The sequence below is a fragment of the Saccopteryx leptura genome, chromosome 5, assembly GCF_036850995.1.
Source record: "Saccopteryx leptura isolate mSacLep1 chromosome 5, mSacLep1_pri_phased_curated, whole genome shotgun sequence".
Taxonomy (NCBI): domain Eukaryota; kingdom Metazoa; phylum Chordata; class Mammalia; order Chiroptera; family Emballonuridae; genus Saccopteryx; species Saccopteryx leptura.
In genome coordinates, this window is record NC_089507.1 from 169,256,807 (window position 1) to 169,276,494 (window position 19,688).

Here is a 19,688-nt window from a genome sequence, read left to right on the forward strand (position 1 = left end):
TTGGAGCAAAGATGGCCTGGGCGCTGGGGATGACTCCTTGGCCTCTGCCCCAGGCGCTAGAGTGGCTCTGGTTGCAATAGAGCGACACCCTGGAGGGGCAGAGCATCGCCCCCTGGTGGGCAGAGCGTCGCCCCCTGGTGGGCGTGCTGGGTGGATCCCGGTCAGGCGCATGCGGGAGTCTGTCTGACTGTCTTTCCCCATTTCTAGCTTCAGAAAAATGCAAAAAAAAAAAAAAAAAAGATTTCTGTCCTGCCCCAATTAGACAGCCACTCAGCAAAACATGAGAGGGTGCATTTACTTCCCTCATCAGCCCTATAGTGGGTAGCACGTGTTTGTCTAGAGATAGCAAATATGTTAGTATTACCAATGAAAAGTCCTGTTCCAAAAACGTAGGTATCCGTTTAGGGTAGGGAAGTACACAGTAGTGTTGCATAGACAAAGTCGTGGATCTACTTCCTGGGTGATTAGTTCTGAGTTTGTTCTTCAGTCAAGAAGGAATTCTTCTAAACAAAAGGAAATTTCATTCTGGGCATCACCACAGTAAACAAAATATTGAGGACAGAGAGACATAAGATAGACTGCTTCAGATAAAGAAGAAAAGCATTACCAATGTATCCCAGATAACGTGTCAAGCAGCTAACTTTGGAAAACTGTTGATAAATACCCAGCATCTGAAAAGCAGAATTTGAGAAAATATACAAGCAAAAATCTAAGAACATTCCATATTGTAACAGCGGCCTTGAAACCAGAGGAAGATGTTCCTTAGCAACAGTGAAGGAGAAGGGAAGAACAGGACATGAGGGAAAGGGGCCCAGATGGAATACCCAGACCAAATCGTGAGAGAGACATTATTCACTCTCCTGTAGCTTAAAGAACATGGCCAGTTGCATAGAGGGAACTGATAACAACATTTACTTAGACAACTGTATAGCAAAACTTACGTAATAGCTGCCATTTTAGAACGTTCTTTGGTCAAGTCCCAAGTTGATAAATCCCTCTATATCCCTGGATTAGTGGGAATGCATCTGACACACACAGGTTTGATTTTGCTACTTAAAATAAAAAACACAAAAAAAACTCAAACCAACAAACACCTTCTCTTGAGGAATGTTGACTCATGTTGTCCAGGCGTCCTATAATTACATTACGTTTGCTTCCCTGGCCACGGTATCCCATTTTTGCCCTTAGTAGAGACTCTAGCTCCAGAAGGGACTTCCTCATACTAACTCTTACTCTTTACTTTTCTTCTGAAGGGGATAGTTCAGACCCTTTTGGAAAAACTAACCATATCAACTTTTGAGTGTACGTGCATTCAAGAAATGCTCATGGGAATCTCCATGTATTTTAATGTTTGTATTTAATCCACTTCCTTAAATTCTAGGATTCTCCTCTGAGTATGCCAAATACTTTCTTCATCATCAAAGCTCTGGTGACATATTTGGGGGGGGGGGTTTGCCCCCCTCTCAGGTTTACAAGATGCTATTATTGTCCATGAGTTTTTTGGTGAGTTTGCTTTTTGTTATTTTGTTTTGTCTCTTGCTGATAAAAAATGAAATATGTCAGTTCCTACTCACGATTCCTTCATTTTAAACAAAAGCTAATCTACAAGGAAAATTAAAATGATATCAGATATTCTGGTTTCAGCTAAACTAGACATTTCCCAGTGATTGGTCACTTGAAATTTTCCACCTGTAACACAGTGTGTCTTGATGTGGTTCTGATGTCTGTTGCTTAGCTGAGCATTAACCTCTCTGTTTTTTGGTCAGCTCATCTCTAAAGCAGAGATGAACATCATCCCCATCCTATGGTACTGGGGAGAATGAAATGAGTTAACAGTCAGAGTGCTCAGAGCAGTGCTGACACAGAGAAGCACACACTCGATGTGAGGTACTATATCGACTGCTGTAAATCACCCTCAGGTCACCCTCTCACATTGATCACCTGCTTTTCTTTGCCCTGAATCTCCTTCAAATGTTCTCCATTGGATGATGGATTTCCAGAAACTTTTGTATAGCTTCTCACTCAGCAATGTTTCCTCCTTCTCTTCTCTAGTGAATCGTTATAGTTCAGTTTATGTATGCCATTCTATTGTAAACAAAAACTCCAACCCACTAAGTCTCCTGACATCGATGAAGCCATATATATGTGATTTCACGAGCTGAAGTAGCAAGTTTACTTTATTACCTGAATGCACCCATAAAAATAAGAATAACTTAGTATAAAATCAGTATGTAATGAAATCAATACTTAATATGTTAAGTATTCCTCAATGAGCCTTCAAATCCTTGTTTCAGGTAAGCCTAAAATTATATTTTAAAGTGCCTTTACATTTATGACACACTGATAGGCAGTAGAAGCCAATATAAAAACATCATGTCTCGTCTCTTACTTGTTAGTATCCATCTAAATCATAGAGTATATGTTACTGCTTACAGGAGTACAAGTGCTTCCTTTAATTCAAATCCATGACCATGCCGGCATTTTAATGACCCTGTCCATGTTTTGAATTTCTTTAAAAACAATTCTACCATAATTAAGCAAAAACAGTGGATTGATGACATTGCAAGGCAGCTGTGTGAAAAATAAACAAGGCTTTGAGCTCAGTGAGCTTTCCTTTTTCTGAACTTCACTGTGTACACAAACACACCCCGTGTCCCCATGTCCTCCCCCTACTGCACACACATAGAGCTAGTCCCAATGAGGTGTTCTCTATTTGCCTTCTTGTTATCGTTAAAACCATCCCTGGAGCTTAACCATCTTCACTCTCAACGTTGTCTACAAATCTTCTGTACTGTCAAGACTGTACTCACTAAAAGTCCACATTTGCAGCAAACTGACTCAGTAAAGTACACTTTGGAAGCTCTGGTGAACAGCTCAGCCCAGTGCTGGTCTTGATGCCTGGCCAACAGGCTCAAACAACAGACATAAAAGCTAAATCTGTACTTCCATTCAGTTATGAGGTTGCCAAGTTAGTTTTCCTGATACTGTACCTACACTATATCCATCTCCCGATGGCTCAGACTCACTTCATTAACTTTGTGACATCAGCCTCTGATGTTATGAACTCAATTTTGCTAATATAAATGATACAGTACTATATAGAAATTTAAGAGGTTGTAACATTAGAAGTCTCTTCAAGATTCCCAGAACCAATTCTTGCTGGGAAATAATTCCTTACGTATGATCTTAAAGCTATTTCGCCCTTCCCCCAGCCCCCTGCTTCTGTTCCCATCTATGTTGCAAATAGCTTTTAATGATAGAACAGGGAAATATATTGTGGTTTCACACTTTCAGGGATTTTATGGTCACTTATTCCTAACTAGGAGATAGAGACACATAGCAGAAAAGTTTTTTTAAAACATTAACTGGTTTAGAATATTGTGTTCTTTGTTATAAGGATATATGTATTTAAGAAATAACATGATTCAAAGATCAACTAATAGAATAATGTTTTTTTTCCAGTAGTGTTAAGTATATTTATATGGTCGTACAGCTATCACCACCCTCTCCAAAACTCATCTTACAAAACTGAAACTGTTCTCATTAAACAACACCTCCCTGATCCACCATCACTATTTTGTAGTTTTCAGCATACAAATCCTGTTTGATTTAAACCTGCATATTCATTTTTTGAGTGATTGTAAGTAGTATTGTATCTTTAATGCTTTCCTAATGGTAAGCCTCTAGATCTGTAATGCTTACCAAAAGATGGCTTTATAAGCATACTTATTAAATTGGTGTGACAAACTAATTTGGAAACTCCAATCTGCCACCACGGATCTATGTTATATTCCATGGGGAACACAGAAACTGGGTGCCATTGTTCCCACAAAAGTAATGAATATTTGTCCAACATCAATTATGCTCACAAAGTGTGGCTCATTTCCAAAAGCCAAATGGAAGGAAGGGGCTTTTCTCGTGTGGTTTAAATATCTTGCTCTCTCCCTCACTTCCAATCTTCTCCCCTATTTGATTTTAGCAGTTCAACAGCTAGTGCGAGTGTGATATCCCGGTTCACGTGCACACACTGAAAAGAACGTGGGCAGGCAGTTCTGTGAAGTTAAGACATCAGTCTGTCTGGTGCAACACCTGGCTTTACTATTATTTAATGCATGACCTTGAACAAGTTATTTAACAGCTCAGGGCCTGAAATTCCTCTCTGTAAATATGGAAAAGAATTAACCAAGGGCTCTGATGGAGATTAAACGGTATTGTGCATGAGAGGCAAGTACAACTGCCCCTATAAATGTAGATAGATAGATCAGATAGATAGATAGATAATAGATATCATAGATAGATGATAGATAAAGACATAAAATTGATATTAAGATATCCTTACAGATGAATATTTACTAAATGAAAGCAATGAAGAAGTAAATAGCCTTAAACATTTCTAATGTTAACATGGATCCTAACTTAAATTGATATCTCCTATACACTCCTTCAACATCCAAAATATTGTCCTTTGGACATGCGTGTGATAAAGTCCTTATTGTCTCTTAAAGTCAGTATGTAAATAAACTAGAGCAGTAGATGTTTGTGATCATTAGCAGTCATGGCCCAGGTCTTCAAAGGACCCATGTACTCTTAGAAATGTCACAGACATTTCATTTTTAATATGAATTCCTTTTTTAAAAAATAATCTGCCTTTACTGTTTCACTAGGTCTTTTATAATCAAGTTCCAGCCTAGGTGCCCCTCTTCCATGATAGCAAAGTGCTTCGGGCTTTCCACTGAGCTTGTATTGGGAGCACTTAATAGAATCCTCCCAATGCAACTCACTGCTGTTGGGTTTCTATGCTGTTCACGGCCTCTAGAGAGGAAGTGACTTAGTAGTAGGCTCTACCTTTATGTCACACTAGAACCTATCATAGGCCCCTGGGAAAAGGTTCTGTGGACATTTGTTGAATTGAATTACACAATAAAAGTGAGAGCATCTCACTCTAACTACGCAGAATGGTGGCTGAGGTAGAAACCTAGACTGTTGGGTTGGTACTTTAGTGGAACAGGTGTTTCTTTTTCACTGAGGATGCCAGACTCCCACATTTGGATCCAAACATTTGGCCCTCGTTATTGATTTATCCCAGGTATTTCCTATACTGTTTTTATTTTATGCTGAGATTCCAATAGTGTCAAAAACCTAGAATCGTGCTTCCACCAAAAGATGGTTAATTGAATGTTTTAACCTTTGAAACAATCACAGGGAAAAAAAAAGATGTAAACTATATTGGGAAATCTATCTGTATGTCTTAGTACAACTATGATATGATTGCTTTTTCTACTAGCCCAAATAATTTCATGGCAAATCATAACAACCATGGATATTAAGCACAGGAGAGTAAAGGCTTAAATTAAGCAGACTGGATTTATTCCATCATCGGCAGGATTCATGGGACACATCCCAAAAGTGCACATGGTGTCATCTTGTCTCCAGCAGATTTCACAATTGCTACCCAAGATCCCCAAATAGCATTTATTATTGCCACTAAGTGGGAGAATCAGAAGTCAGGAAAAAGTATCAGCATATGCTCCTGGCAGGCCTCTAATTCTATTTCCCTTTTGACATATCATTTTATTTCCATTTTCCCTAAATGTAACATAGGAACTTTCCATAATAAACAGTTTTCTAATTTGTAACTTTTTTAACTGGCAGTTTTTTTTTATTTCAAGGAGCCTATCAGCTATACCTTCACAAGTTGCAAAAATAACCAAAAATAAAAAAGAAAGAAAGAAAGAATAGAAACTACACCACATGACATCGTTGGACAGAATTTTTTGAATGTGTCTTGAAGCCAAGAGAATGAAGTCAGACCAGGGGTGGTGCAACGAATAAAGCATTGGACTGGGACACAGAGGACCTAGGTTCAAAACCCTGAGGTCGCCAGCTTGAGTGCAGGCTCATCGGCTTGAGTGCAGGCTCACCAGCTTGAGTGTGGGGTAGCTAGCTTGAGCGTGGGATCATAGACATGACCCCATGGTCACTTGCTTGAGCCCAGAGGTCACTGGCTTGAAGTCTAAGGTCACTGGCTTGAGCCCAAGGTCACTGGCTTGAGCAAAGGGTCACTGGTTCAGCTGGAGCTCCCCCCCCAAGTCAGGGCACATATGAGAAAGCAATCAGTGAACAGTTAAGGAGCTGCAACGAATAACTGATATTTCTCATCTCTCTCCCTTCCTGTCTGTCTGTTTTTATCTATCCCTCTCTCTGTCTCTCTCTCTCTCTCTCTGTCTCTGTCACAAGAAAAAAAAAAAGAGAATGTAGTTGACCATCTGGGGAGTCCTGAGATCTCTTCGTCTCAAACAGATACCAACATTGCTTAAACAAATGGTTTGTGTTAGCTGGAGAAAGAGAGTGAATCTAAACCATGTGCCTCTGGACCTTGTGGTTTCCAATTGAACCACAAGCAGAGGGAAGAGCTATCAGTCTCTAGTGTTGATTTCAGCCATGCTGGTGGGGAAGAGAAAACCCCACGGCATCGACAGTGTTGTCTTAATAGGTCCTGTGAACTCCTGCACAGGCGAGTTGAGAGTTGTGTGAAGAATGAAATGGGACCTAAGGCAGCACCTTGTGGGACAAAATGATGACACACAATTTTTCTTTACAGGCATCCATCTGTGCATGATCCATGTAGCAAAGCAAAGACTTTCTGAGGCACAGAGACAACCCAGAAAGGCAAAGGCCCTTGGAAACCTGCTGTCTCCTCCTAGCTACCATAAAGCTGAAGAAAAACATCCCGGAAGAATGAGAGATCCAAGATGGTGAAGATTACTAGACCAGAAAAACAGGAAAGACAAATTTCTAAGTGGTTCCATTGATCGAGCTCCAAAAGCAATATGGGGACGTTATAAAAGAATATTAAGTGCTATTTTATATCACAAAGGCAAGAGAATCGTTTAACCACATGTAAGTGTGGCTTCCTCTGTCACTATAGGCATATGTAGCTTAACCAAGCTATCTAGATTCTGGAAAAGGATTCTTAAAAGTGGAATAAGGTTTGAGTTTGAGTTCTCTAGCAACTGGGAGGGATACTAAAAACCTTTCCTACTTCCTCTCTCTTCCTGCTGATAAAGAACCTCTTTATCTCAAAGGCATTGATTGTAAGCAGCCAGCATGCCCCCACTTATGTTATTACTCTAAATAGAATTATTATATCAGACTCTAAACAACTAAACCATGAGCAGGTAAACTCTGACATGTTATATACCCCTTGGGTTGTCATGCCATTACAAGTGCTCTGACCAATATAATAACCAACATAGGTAGATTTATCTTCCATTGTGTGCATGGTAAGAATTGAAATAATTTCTGATAATTTTAATTAACTGTAGAGCAGAATCAGATAAGTCATTACTCCGAAGTACATTTCAACACATAAATGTGTTCAAACAAAGCAAACTAAAACAATGCACATAGAAGGCTCCCAAAGAGTCAACAACAATCCATACAGACCCATAAGCTCCAAACTAAATTTGAGCCTACACGTCAGGGAGGACTCATTAACTACCTACTATGTGTCAAGCACATGTGGAATTTGTCAGTCTACATCTTAATGCTACAGAATGTTCTCAAGATTGCTAACTCATTCCAAGACCTATGTTAACTATGTCTGATCATGCTAAAATTCTGGAAATATCTTAGTGCTGAGCACTAAGGCAAAGCATTCTCAAACATCAACATACATTATCTCTATTTAATCAACCAAACTGCAAACATTCAGTTGACCTCTGATATAATTCTCAATATGTCAGGTGAGCTCACAATCAATTTAAATTAAATCTACTATTCTAATATTTAGTGTTCTTAAATACTAAGGTGCATTCTTTTTTCCTATTTTAACATTTCTGGGATTCAGATGTGTCTTATGCTTGAGTAGACAGACATTGGGTGTGGGCTTACTCACTTTCTCATTAGTCTCCCCAGCCCTAAAAAGATGGTCATTCAATCACATTTACATCTTAAAATGGAAGTTTGTTCAGAATACAGGGATGCAGGAGTTTCCTTAACTAGTTAAACAACCCTCTACCTACACCACCCCTGTCAAATAGAGGAAGGAAGAAGAGGTGTGAAGAACATCAGTTGTGCAGTTCTGCTGACAGACACAGCCCGTGCATGATTGCAGAATATCTTGTCCATATTATCAGGTTCCAGCAGATGGCATCTCACACTTTGAAGTCAGTGAGGACGGAGCTTCAAGAATGATGTACCCTCTGCCTGGGGAACACATGGAACTCAACACACTGCTTGTGTTTCACGGGAGGGCCTGTGCCAGCACAGTCACCTAGATTGGGAATGTTCTGCAACCGGCCTCAGCATGTGGTCATGGAGATGGGCCACAAGCATTTGGTATTTTCAGCAGGACCAAAGCCTAGTGCACATTTTAATGATAGTACTGCCTGTTTTAGAACCGTCTGCACAGCATAATTGTAGAGTAAGGTGGGAATTATGAGTCTTAAACAAGACCTGTAGGTGGGGAGAACATGTGTATGAAAATAACCGAAACCATCGGCTCTGCTGGTCTGCAGATAAGCCTCACACTGCTATGATTCATAGCTCTATAAAGTGTTCCTTTTGGAAAAAAGTCTTACAATATTTAACTGTGCCTTCTGCTATTTCCTTTTTTTTTTTTACCTTTGTTAAAAATGCTATCACAGCAATATCTGAATAAATGATGTCATTTTAACACATGATCTTTTTTAAAATTTATTTTTAATTTATTGAAATGATATGGGTTCATCAGACCATTCAGGTTTCAAGTACACAACTCAATGTAACACCATCTCCAGATCTTTTTCTGCTAGGGGCCTCTTCTTCTCTAATAGTTGTAAACTTCATGCAGCCATAGCTAAGTGTACATTTTTTCTTTTCCCCTGCATTTGTGGAATCCTTCCTTCCTCCTTATTACTATGACTTTTTCTTAGAAGTCTATTGGTTCCTAAATTTCAATTAACAATGTTAATGAGCATGAGGTTCTTTAAGAATAAATGAAACCTCATTTGACTTAATAACCCACATGGTAAACCAACAACAGAGATTGGCATAACAGTGTATATTTTGAGCTGTGCTAGACTTTCAGATTAATGGGAGTTCTGGAAGGCACTTAGAGTCCAACTGGGGAAATACAATTATGCTTTCAGATAATATAATTCTAGATATTCAGGTTTATGTGACATTATCAAAAGTGGTATGGAACAAATTGCTAACCAAACAGACCAAAGAATAGAAACAAAAGCAGTTAGCATGGGAAGCTATTAAAGCAAGTACAGATAAAAGGTAAACATGGTTTTAATGCTACAATGGAGAGAACAATTCAAGTACAATATTATTCAGAAGGAGGCAATCACAGAATTTGTCAACCAAATAAATGAGGGAACAGAATGAAAAATTATAGATAAATAAATGTTGGCAGAATGCCAGTATCACACATCCACAATGTAGTGCCCATTTATAGGAAGGATTAATGGACTGATTTAGGGTTAGGTGTGCTGAAGGGAAGGCTTAGCAATAGGAACATCTAGAGGCCAGTTGCAAAGTTGGATCTGGAATTCAAGAGAAGTTGGTGGAGTCACAGCGTGTAATTCAGGAGCCCTCCACACACAATAACAGGTTGAAAACTCAAGGCTGGATCAAAGCTCTGATATAGAGACTCTGAGATATAGAGTGAGAAATAGAAAATTATAAGGACCATATAAGTAAATGAAACTCGGACTACAATGTTCCACTACATGTATGCCTTGAACTTCCGTAGAGTGAGGCCAACTCTACTATAAGTGCATTCAATAATGAGTTCAGAGAAAATATTTTCAGCACCCCATTCATGGTACATGAGTCTGTATGACCCACTTACTAATCTTCCCAGTCCTCCTTGAAAACTAAAGGAGAACCTAATTACAATGTATTTGTTTGGATCGACTATTCATCATTTCCCCAAATATATTATCTAATTTTCCCCTTCTCCATCAATGGCCATATCCCTTCCTGGAGAAAAATAAAAGATGCTTTTATTTTTTACATTCAAGGGCCACCTGTGTAACTGTCTAATTAAATGTCCACTATATATGTTTCTAGACAGTTCTGGTAAAACCAAAGTATCTATATTCCTGTGTAGCATTATCTATTTCATTTATCAGACAGTAAAAATGTGCAACCTGAATGAGTTAAAGGGGTCATGTCTGTCTTTTTAAAGCAATACTTTTTAGGATCGTCTGGGGACAACGGTAGGAAGTGACTGCAGCAACCAGAAAGAAAAACCTCAGTCCACCTTTATTCCCAGGTGGAGCCTGAAGGGGACTGCGTGAGCAGCAGTGGGAGGCAGGCCTCTTCCCTACCCTCAGGGTCATTCCACATCACACTTTCAGAAAGGACCTGTGTCTGAAACTCACACCCCAAGTAAATGAAACAATTTACTCTGAGTTTCATTGGGTTGGTCAGAGGACATGGGGAGTGGCACGGTTGCATTTTTATCTTGAATACAATAAAACTACAAGGATTGGCCCTGGCCGATTGGCTCAGTGGTAGAGCGTCAGCCTGGCATACAGGAGTCCCGGGTTCAATTCCCGGCCAGGGCACACAGGAGAAGCGTCCATCTGCTTCTCCACCCCTCCCCCTCTCCTTCCTCTCTGTCTCTCTCTTCCCCTCCTGCAGCCAAGGCTCCATTGGAGCAAAGATGGCCCGAGCGCTGAGGATGGCTCTGTGGCCTCTGCCTCAGGCGCTAGAATGGCTCTGGATGCAACAGAGCGACACCCCAGAGGAGCAGAGCATCGCCCCCTGGTGGGCATGCCGGGTGGATCCCGGTGGAGCGCATGCGGGAGTCTATCTGACTGCCTCCCCGTTTCCAGCTTCAGAAAAATGCAAACAAACAAACAAACAAACAAAAAAAAAAACTACAGGGATTGAACACTGTGAACCTTTTGAAGAGAAATTTCCAGCAACTACCCAAATTGGGAAGATTTGGAGGTGGGGTGGACAAATTCAACCCAAGTAGAGTTTCACTGATTTCTACTGGGCAAAAGGGAACTCAGGGCCCTGTAGTAGCAGAGAGTAGTAGGCAGGGAAGGAAAGTGGGGGTTTCAAACAGTAATTTTGACAATTTGGGGAAGAGCTCACTATTGACAGGACTTGGAGTAATATGCTAGCCTGCATCCCCTGGAGCATTTCTTGCCTGGATTATTCCATGATCCACCCAGATTAGATTTTTTTTTTAATGGCTGTCACACACAAGTCATGTTTTAGATGTTTATTCTCTTAAGGATCCTGATGCTGTTCTTAATTTACATTGATAAATATGCTGTCACAGTGGACGTCAAACCGACCAAGGCTAAGGGGGGTTTTCAGAAATGCATTGGAAACCACGGGCAACGTAAACTCCCATGGCACCAGAACCGTGGAAGGGAGAATTCTATGACCTTACTGCTCACTTTATATTTACTCTGTTTAGAAAACCTTGGGGGAGGAAATATACTTTCTTTTTCCACAGAAGAAATAAACACCAGTGCATTAATATGTTACACAGAGGAGTTCAATGCCTTCACTGTCATTTCCCCACAGACTAGTGGGTGATGCCACTCTCCGAGCAAAGCAGACGGCAGACAGAGATTTCTTCCTCTCTGGTCAAACATCCCCTACCTGAGGCACTAGGATCTTGTTCGGTGCTGGAGTCCAGAAACAGCAAATTCAATCTAGCTGTGGCAGGCCCAGGACGAATTGCAATGCCAACTCCAGGCCAGGATTCCAAACCACGAGCCTCTGGAAATAAAGCTTGGACTTGGAGAAATGACCCAAACCTCTGGCCAAGAAATCTCACCCAGTTTTTGTAAAAAGCTTCAGGACACAGTGAACACAGATAATCATTAATATCACTCCTCTTTGCGCTTCAAACTTATCAACCTCCAAGTTTAATGTAGGGGCCAAAACCCAGAAAGCAGCACGCTGTCTCGGGAGGCTAAGTCTTCAAGTTATTTTGGTTGCCAACTGGGCTACAAAGTGTAGCAACAACTTGTTGTGCTTTAGTGTGTTCAGAGAGTTTTATCTCATTTATCTACTTGTCAATGTCTCATTTTATGAATTAGCTACAACTACAAAAGGAAAAAATGAAATGGATATTAGAGGTATATGTATAGATGATCTATGTATCTATTAACATAGGCAGGTAGCCAGATATTGGTAGGGAAAGAGAGCAAAGGGAGTTGAATATTATGTTTTATAGAACTGGAAAGCTGGCTTCAGTAAGACCCTTCAGCCTCCCATTTACTTAATTTGCTAGAAGGCAAAAGTATCTATGGACTCATTTGCATATTCCAGGAGCCCACTGTGCCAGGTTTTTCTAGCCCTACCCAGGATAAAACCAATTCAAACCCAGACTATAGGAATGGTGCTCCTGTGTTTCCACTTTAAGGCCTGTGCTGTGCAAAGCAGAATGGAATCAGAGACCTGTCAGTCTAACGGAGAAGAAGGATCAGATGATCTGATGGGATAGTGGGAAGAATCAATGCACGCCCATGAAGTTTTAAAGAAACTGATTGGTTGGCTTAAAGGAAAGCTTATTTTCCCATCTTCCTTCCTTCCTTCCTTCCTTCCTTCCTTCCTTCCTTCCTTCCTTCCTTCCTTCCTTCCTTCCATCTATCCATCCATCTTTTCAGGTTATCACTAAACCCTTATCTTGATTCTTCAGAAATCTCCCCAAAGTATTAATGGCAGGCAGGGCCAGACAACCTTGGACTCCATTCCTCACATCTTTCCAATCCTGTCTCAGTCAAGTCACCCCAGTCTCTCAGTTTATTCATGATTACAATATATAGCACAGAAATTCAAGAAGATAATGCAATACAATAGATTGCTGTCTTAAAGAGCACATTTTCAGAAACATATTAAAACTTGAACTTCTAAATTGTTTAATGCAATGTTTCTCTTGTTTTTAATTTTTTTTTTAGTTGTATTAACCATGATAGTGATTTGTCTATTTGTGTGGGTGCCATATTAGTAGGTTCCTTTTTATTTTTGTTTGTTTGTTTGTTTTTTGTTTGTTTGTTTTCTGTTTTGGTATTTTTCTGAAGCTGGAAACGGGGAGGCAGTCAAGACAGACTCCCGCATGCACCTGACTGGGATCCACCCGGCACGCCCACCAGGGGGCGGTGCTCTGCCCATCCGGGGCGTCGCTCTGTTGCGACCAGAGCCACTCTAGCGCCTGGGGCAGAGGCCAAGGAGCCATCCCCAGCGCCCGGGCCATCTTTTGCTCCAATGGAGCCTCGGCTGCGGGAGGGGAAGAGAGTGACAGAGAGGAAGGAGAGGGGGAGGGGTGGAGAAGCAGATGGGCACCTCTCCTGTGTGCCCTGGCCGGGAATCAAACCCGGGACTTCTGCACGCCAGGCCGATGCTCTACCACTGAGCCAACCGGCCAGGGCCAGTAGGTTCCTTTTTAAAAAATAAAATAGATATATCTTGAAATTACTGAATTGTTGGGAAGAAAACACACATCAATCAGGAGAGGTGCATTTGAATGATGATGGTGGTAGAGATGATATTGATGTTGACGATGATATATTTATTTGTTGAGTGCTTAGTCTGTGCCAAGAATCATATTGAGTTTTACAATATATTATTTTAATTAATTGAACATTCTTAGAGTTGATCTTATATATACCCTTTTCTTTCCTCTATTAACTGCCAACACTTGGCTTCTCAAGCCATAAGGAGTATCATATCAACTCATAATATGTTCCCTTTTATACATTAATGAATGATCTACCTTTATTCAATTGGTGGACACAAGTTGCAACTGGTGGCAGTGCTAATTAATTTGTAGAATCATCCAACTAATGGAAGAACTAAGAAAGTTAAAATGGTATATAATTCACCCTTAACAGGCAAGATAATGAATTACCTACTTCTGTCTTCATTAGCTACTACATGAAAACTTGCCAGGCCATGATAAGCTTCATAAATAATCTTTTATTTTGGCATTTAATATTCTTGGCTCCTTGTTTTAGAGAATACTGTTGGCTGAAGTTAAGAGGTGGAGTATACCACCATTGAATCAATTCTAGTTTAATCTTGTAGAGTGCTTGCTATAGTCTCCATTCATGATTATTGTTTTTTTCTATTCCATTTGGATTTTTTATTTATTAACATTTATATTTATAGAGTACTTAATTTAGGCTTGACATTGGGTGAAGTACTTCCTATATGTTATCTCTTTGGACCTCACAGAAAGCTTAATCTACAGGTTCTAATGTTATTCTTTTCATGTGACAGATAGTAACAAGGGAGACTTAGTCACTTACTAGGGTACAGCTAGATAACACAGCTGGGAGCTCAGGTGGTGTTTACCTTCCTAGCTTCCATGTGGATCTGAAGATCTACCTTACCCACTCCATCACTCTAAGTGTATTTCTATGAATATATTAGGTCAGTGTATCTGACACTGATTACATTTTCTCTCTCTTAAACATAAGAAGTAGAAGCAGTAAAAACACAGTAAGGAAAAGACCTCAAATGGCACACCCAAGTGGAATGTGTGCTTCACAACTTACAATAATGGTAATTGACACCAGTGTGCAGGAGGTTAGTAGCATTAGGCTGCCCTAGACACACCAATCACACTTCAACCTGAGAAGTTCCCTTTTTCATCTATTTTATGTATTACAGGTCCAAACAAGATATCATTTTGCTGAGAGTGGGATGGGGTGTGTGTGGGGGGTGGGGAGGTAAAATGAACCTTTTTTTTTAATTCAGTGAGAGGAGGAGAGACAGACTCCTGCATATGCCTTGACCAGGATCCACCTGGCAAGCCCACTAGGCAGCAATGCTCTGCCCATCTGGGCCATTGCTTTGTTACTCAACAACTGAGTGCTTCTTAGGGCCTCAGGCAAAGGCCATGGAGTCATCCTCAGCACCCAGAGCCAACTCACTCTAATTGAGCCATGGTTGCAGGAGAGGAGGGGAGAGAGAGTCAAGTGAGAGGGGAAGGGGTGGAGAAGCTGATGGGTATTTTTCCTGTGTGCCCTGACAGGGAATCAAACTCTGGACAGCCACATGTCAGGCCAATGCTCTACCACTGAGTCAACTGTCCTGGGCCATGATTCTTTTATTTGTAAGAAAGAAATAAAGTTTGAAAGCTCTTGGTGTTGACAATGATGTAGTAGCCCTTTTAAAGTCCAACATATTTATGGGCAGAATTATCCCATTTTCCAATTATCCCAAAATTAACAGAAGGGGTCTCAAGCCAGCCATTCTTCTTAAACACGTATACACATTTCTTTTAATAATTTTATCTATAGGGATAATTTATATAATTAACATTTCTAGAATGTCCTAGTAAAGCTATGACAGAGTGCAACATGCTCTATAACTGCCACAGTGGTATCTCTCTCTCTCTCTTTAATTTTTTAATATTTATGGGGGTAACTTTGGTTAATACAGGTTTCAAATGTACAATTTTATAAAACAGAATCTGTATTTTGTATTGTGTACTTACCACCCAAAGTCAGGTCTCCTCTGTTACCATATATATAACCCCCTTTTCTATCTCCTCCACCCCCTTTCCCTCTTGAAATCACCATACTGTTGTATGAGCAGTGTTTTGTTTTGTTTTGTTTTTTTGTTAGTTTGTCCTTGTTATCTCTCTCTTTAGCATTAATAGGGAGATTCTATATCCACAAATCAACACAACTAAATCCTCAAGTCAGAAAGGGAAGACATTGCTTTTGAATCCTTTTCCCTAGGTTTGCAATGAAACAGCAATGAACTCTGAAGTTGGACACACTACATATTTAGATTCTGAAACCTATTTGACAATATGCTATATTTTGTACACAAAGATGATGCTTTGCTCTCATCACTATTAGGCTCTGAACTTAGAATTACTTTTTTTTTAATGTTGCCTAGTGGGGAATGATTGGTAGCATTTAGCTAAACTCTCTTACCCCTTGTACAAATAAGAGGCATTACAAGATGGACTTTCAAGATACTGTTCTCTTATTTTGACAGTGCAATGGATTAAATTTAACTACTTTATGAGAAGGTTGACCCAAAAGCATGCTTCTATTATTGAATGATTCTATTTATCTAAGGTAAGTGGGCACCTGGATATTAGTAACCTTTGCTTTTCTTGTTTAATTGGTTTTTAACAAGTCAAAAACTTACTCTTTTGATGACTGTCACATGCTTTAACAATAGGCCGCAAGCATATTATGTATCTAGGTTCTTAAACATAAAGAAATTTTGCTAAAAAGAAAAACACACTAATCAACATCTACAACAGAACACCATTCTTTCAACCACCAAATAATAGAAAACAATGAAGATTTATGGACATGCCCAAGATCGGTTTCAGGAACTCCTTTTTTCTTTCTCTCTGCAGAGTAGAGATGTGCTGATTCTGCTCACTTGCAATGTTGACGTGGCCCTCAAAATGGGAGGAAAACCCAAAGCAGATGGTTTCTCTTAAGGATACAATAGAATGATGTGTAGTCCCATAGCTGAATGAATTGTCATTCATATTTCTCATAAGAAAGGCCATCGCGATAAAACACAGTAGTTCATCTGCTTGACCCACTCCTGGTGTGTCTCAGGGGGTAAAATCTTAAGTCCTTATTGTTAGTGGACATTGGTCAGATGAGAGGGGGGGGAGGTCACTGAAATTGGAGATTAGGAAGTAACAAAAGAAGAGAAATGAAAACCAGGCTCCTGCAACTTTTGATCATTTCTAAACACAGCAGGATCCACAATTATGAAGGGAAGCAAATCTTGTGGAAATGTGAGGGGGACACGTCTGTACTCTACATTGAGTAATTTCCCATGGAACAGAAAAGGGAAGGTTTATTTTCCTGTGAAATCATGTACTCCACTGGGCTGACCTGCCAGCAACACACCAGGAGAACTGCAGAAATCATGTTTGCTCCAAGAATAAGACATTGGAGGACTTTACTAAGCAGAAGAGGGATCTGGGTCGAATGCCCCTTCAGAAATCACCTTTCAGTGGCACAAGGAGATTGATTCCACTGGACATTTCAGAGCCAAAAGTTACCTTTCCCTTCCATGACCTCCTCCTAACCAATGTCAAGTCTATATGAAGAGGTCCAACATATCTATGGGCAGAATTCACTTTATGAATATTAGTGGGAGACACATTAAAATTATGGTATGATTTTAAGGGCCCCAAAAGGAAGATTCTTCACTGTCAATGTACATCCTCTAAGCTGGGCCTTTCAGGATCTAAATTTCTATCCATTGATGATGTATATATAGCTTTAAGAGCAACCTTTGGTTTTCTCTAGAAGGCTCAATTTAAAATAGCAATGCCTGGGAAGAAAACTAAGGCTATATTTTAAGTAGTTGACAAGACTATCTCTTAACATGAAAGGTGGCTGAGTGCAGACCCTTAAGAAGATGTGATTCAAGAACATTTTACACAGATAAAAAAGAGGACGACTTACTTCTGCCTACTTGTCCAAGGCAGAAGCAGAAGGTTCTAACTGGAGAAGTCTGAAGCAGGACCTGTATCATTAGTTAGTAGAAGTAAGCAGATAAAGGGGGGGGGGCACCTTCTAACTTGCCAACATGACTAGAAGCATTATCTCCTGAATCCCTCCCCCTAGATGCATCATGCCCCAAGCAATGATGTGGCAATAACATATTAATGCTGCTTTGTCTACTGACCATAGATCATAGACTTCCAATAAAAGGATAGCTTGTCTTCCATTCTCTTCCAGCTATATTTATGGCACAGAACAGAGGAAAACATGCCCAGGCCATAAAAACAAACAACAGAAAGACCTTACACACCTTAGAAGAAGAGGAAGCAGCTGAAAAAAGAGGGTGCTCACATGGGACATGTGCATTAAAGATGAGACTTGGTTTGGAAAAGGTAACAGGGCAATGTCTGCACATGGAGTGGGCTTGATGGTGTCCATTTTCCCTGAAACCTCAGTACTTGGTCTTCACAGGCCTGCAGTGAGACCACCAGACTGAGACTAGAGATCATGCATGGTTCCAAATGACAGCAATCTCCCTATCAAGGTTTCCTGGAGCTGTTTGGTTAGACCAGGGGTAGTCAACCTTTTTATAACTACTGCTCATTTTTGTATTTCTGTTAGTAGTAAAATTTTCTAACCACCCACCGGTTCCACAGTAATGGTGATTTATAAAGTAGGCAAGTAATTTTACTTTATAAAATTTATAAAGCAGAGTTACAGCAAGTTAAAGCATATAATAATAATTACTTTCCAAGTACTTTATGTCGGATTTTCGCTAAGTTTAGCAGAATAAATCTTTATAAAACAACTTACTATAGTTAAATCTATCTTTTTTCTTATACTTTGGTTGCTTCGCTACTGCCCACCATGAAGGCTGGAATGCCCACTAGTGGGCAGTAGGGACCAGGTTGACTACCACTGGGCTAGACCCTCGAGATTCAGGACAGTGAGGAACAATGTTATCTCTATACTAAGAAAAAAATATATAGAAAGATATACTCAGTGGGGGTGCAGGGGAAGAGATGAAGGCTTATTATTCTTTAAAAAAGAAAGCAGACTCATTAACGTTGGTTGATTGTTTAGTGACATTGGCATTTAGGATACCTGGAATTTGGAACAAAGGCTTTGAATTCCTTCTTAGTGGTGCAGATGAGTTTTCTATGAACCATCCATACTCTGATCACAAAGTGAATTGAGCAAAAGTTTTGCTCGATGCAAGTCCATTTTCTGTGGTTAGAAATAGGAGGAAACTTCCTAAATACAAAGTTAAAGATACCATTGAGAAGACAAGCGAATGACCTCGGCCTCATTAGCACAGTGCTCTAAACAACTAGGTTGACTGGCTTCCTGCAAAGCGATAGGTAATTAAATTCTTGAGTACATTCCTTTCATTAGCATTAATAAAAATCTGTGTAAGTTGATATGAAAGGGATTCCAGCATTGCTCTATCAACTGTAGAACATTGGGCATGTGCTCCAAAATCTTTGGCTCTGTTTCAATAACAGTAATACATTGATATTATATTTTAGCATCTGATAAAATATTGGGAGACAGAGAAGAGAGCAGTTGGGAGAAAACAAAAAGAGTAGATTTTTGCCTGACCACTATGGCTCAGTGGCTAGAGCATCAGCCTGTGATGCTGTGGACCCAGGGTCAAAACCCCAAAGTCACTGGTTTGAGTTGCAGGCGTACCAGTTTAGTGAGTGGTCTCTGGCTCGAGCATGGGATCATAGACATGACCCCATGGTCACTGGCTTGTGCAAGGGGTCACTGACTCGGCTGCAGACCCCAGTCATGGCACATATAAGAAAGCAGTTGGTGCTGACAGCAAGTGAATCTCATCGCCTTTGGGGACTGTGGCTGTGCCCCTCAAAGTGAATTGGGAGGTTCTACACTCTTGGTGTCAAGATACTTTGGGCCCTCGGGCAGGCAACTGATGGGAATTTTGAGGAACACCTAAGAGCTTAATGCATGTTCACCCTACCCCCTCCTGCTCCCTGCAAAAGAGAATAAGTAAATAAATAAATGAATAAATAAATAAACGAATAAGAAAGCAGTCAATGAATAAGGTGATGCAAGTATGAGTTGATGCTTCTCATCTCTCTCCTGTCTGTCTGTCCTTTGTTCTCTCAAAAAAAAAAAAAAGAAAGAAAAAGAGTAGATTCTAAAACATATATCTTAAATCCTTAGAAGAAAATATTATGCAATTTCCATTTCTATCAC

At 40.1% G+C, this 19,688-nt stretch overlaps 1 non-coding gene across 1 annotated transcript; it reads left to right on the forward strand.

Moving 5' to 3' along the window:
• Nucleotides 1-19,259: 19,259 nt before the first annotated feature.
• On the forward strand, nucleotides 19,260-19,362 carry LOC136407347 (small nucleolar RNA SNORA68). The gene has a single exon (XR_010751892.1). It is a non-coding gene; the product is annotated as a small nucleolar RNA SNORA68 (small nucleolar RNA).
• Nucleotides 19,363-19,688: the final 326 nt, after the last annotated feature.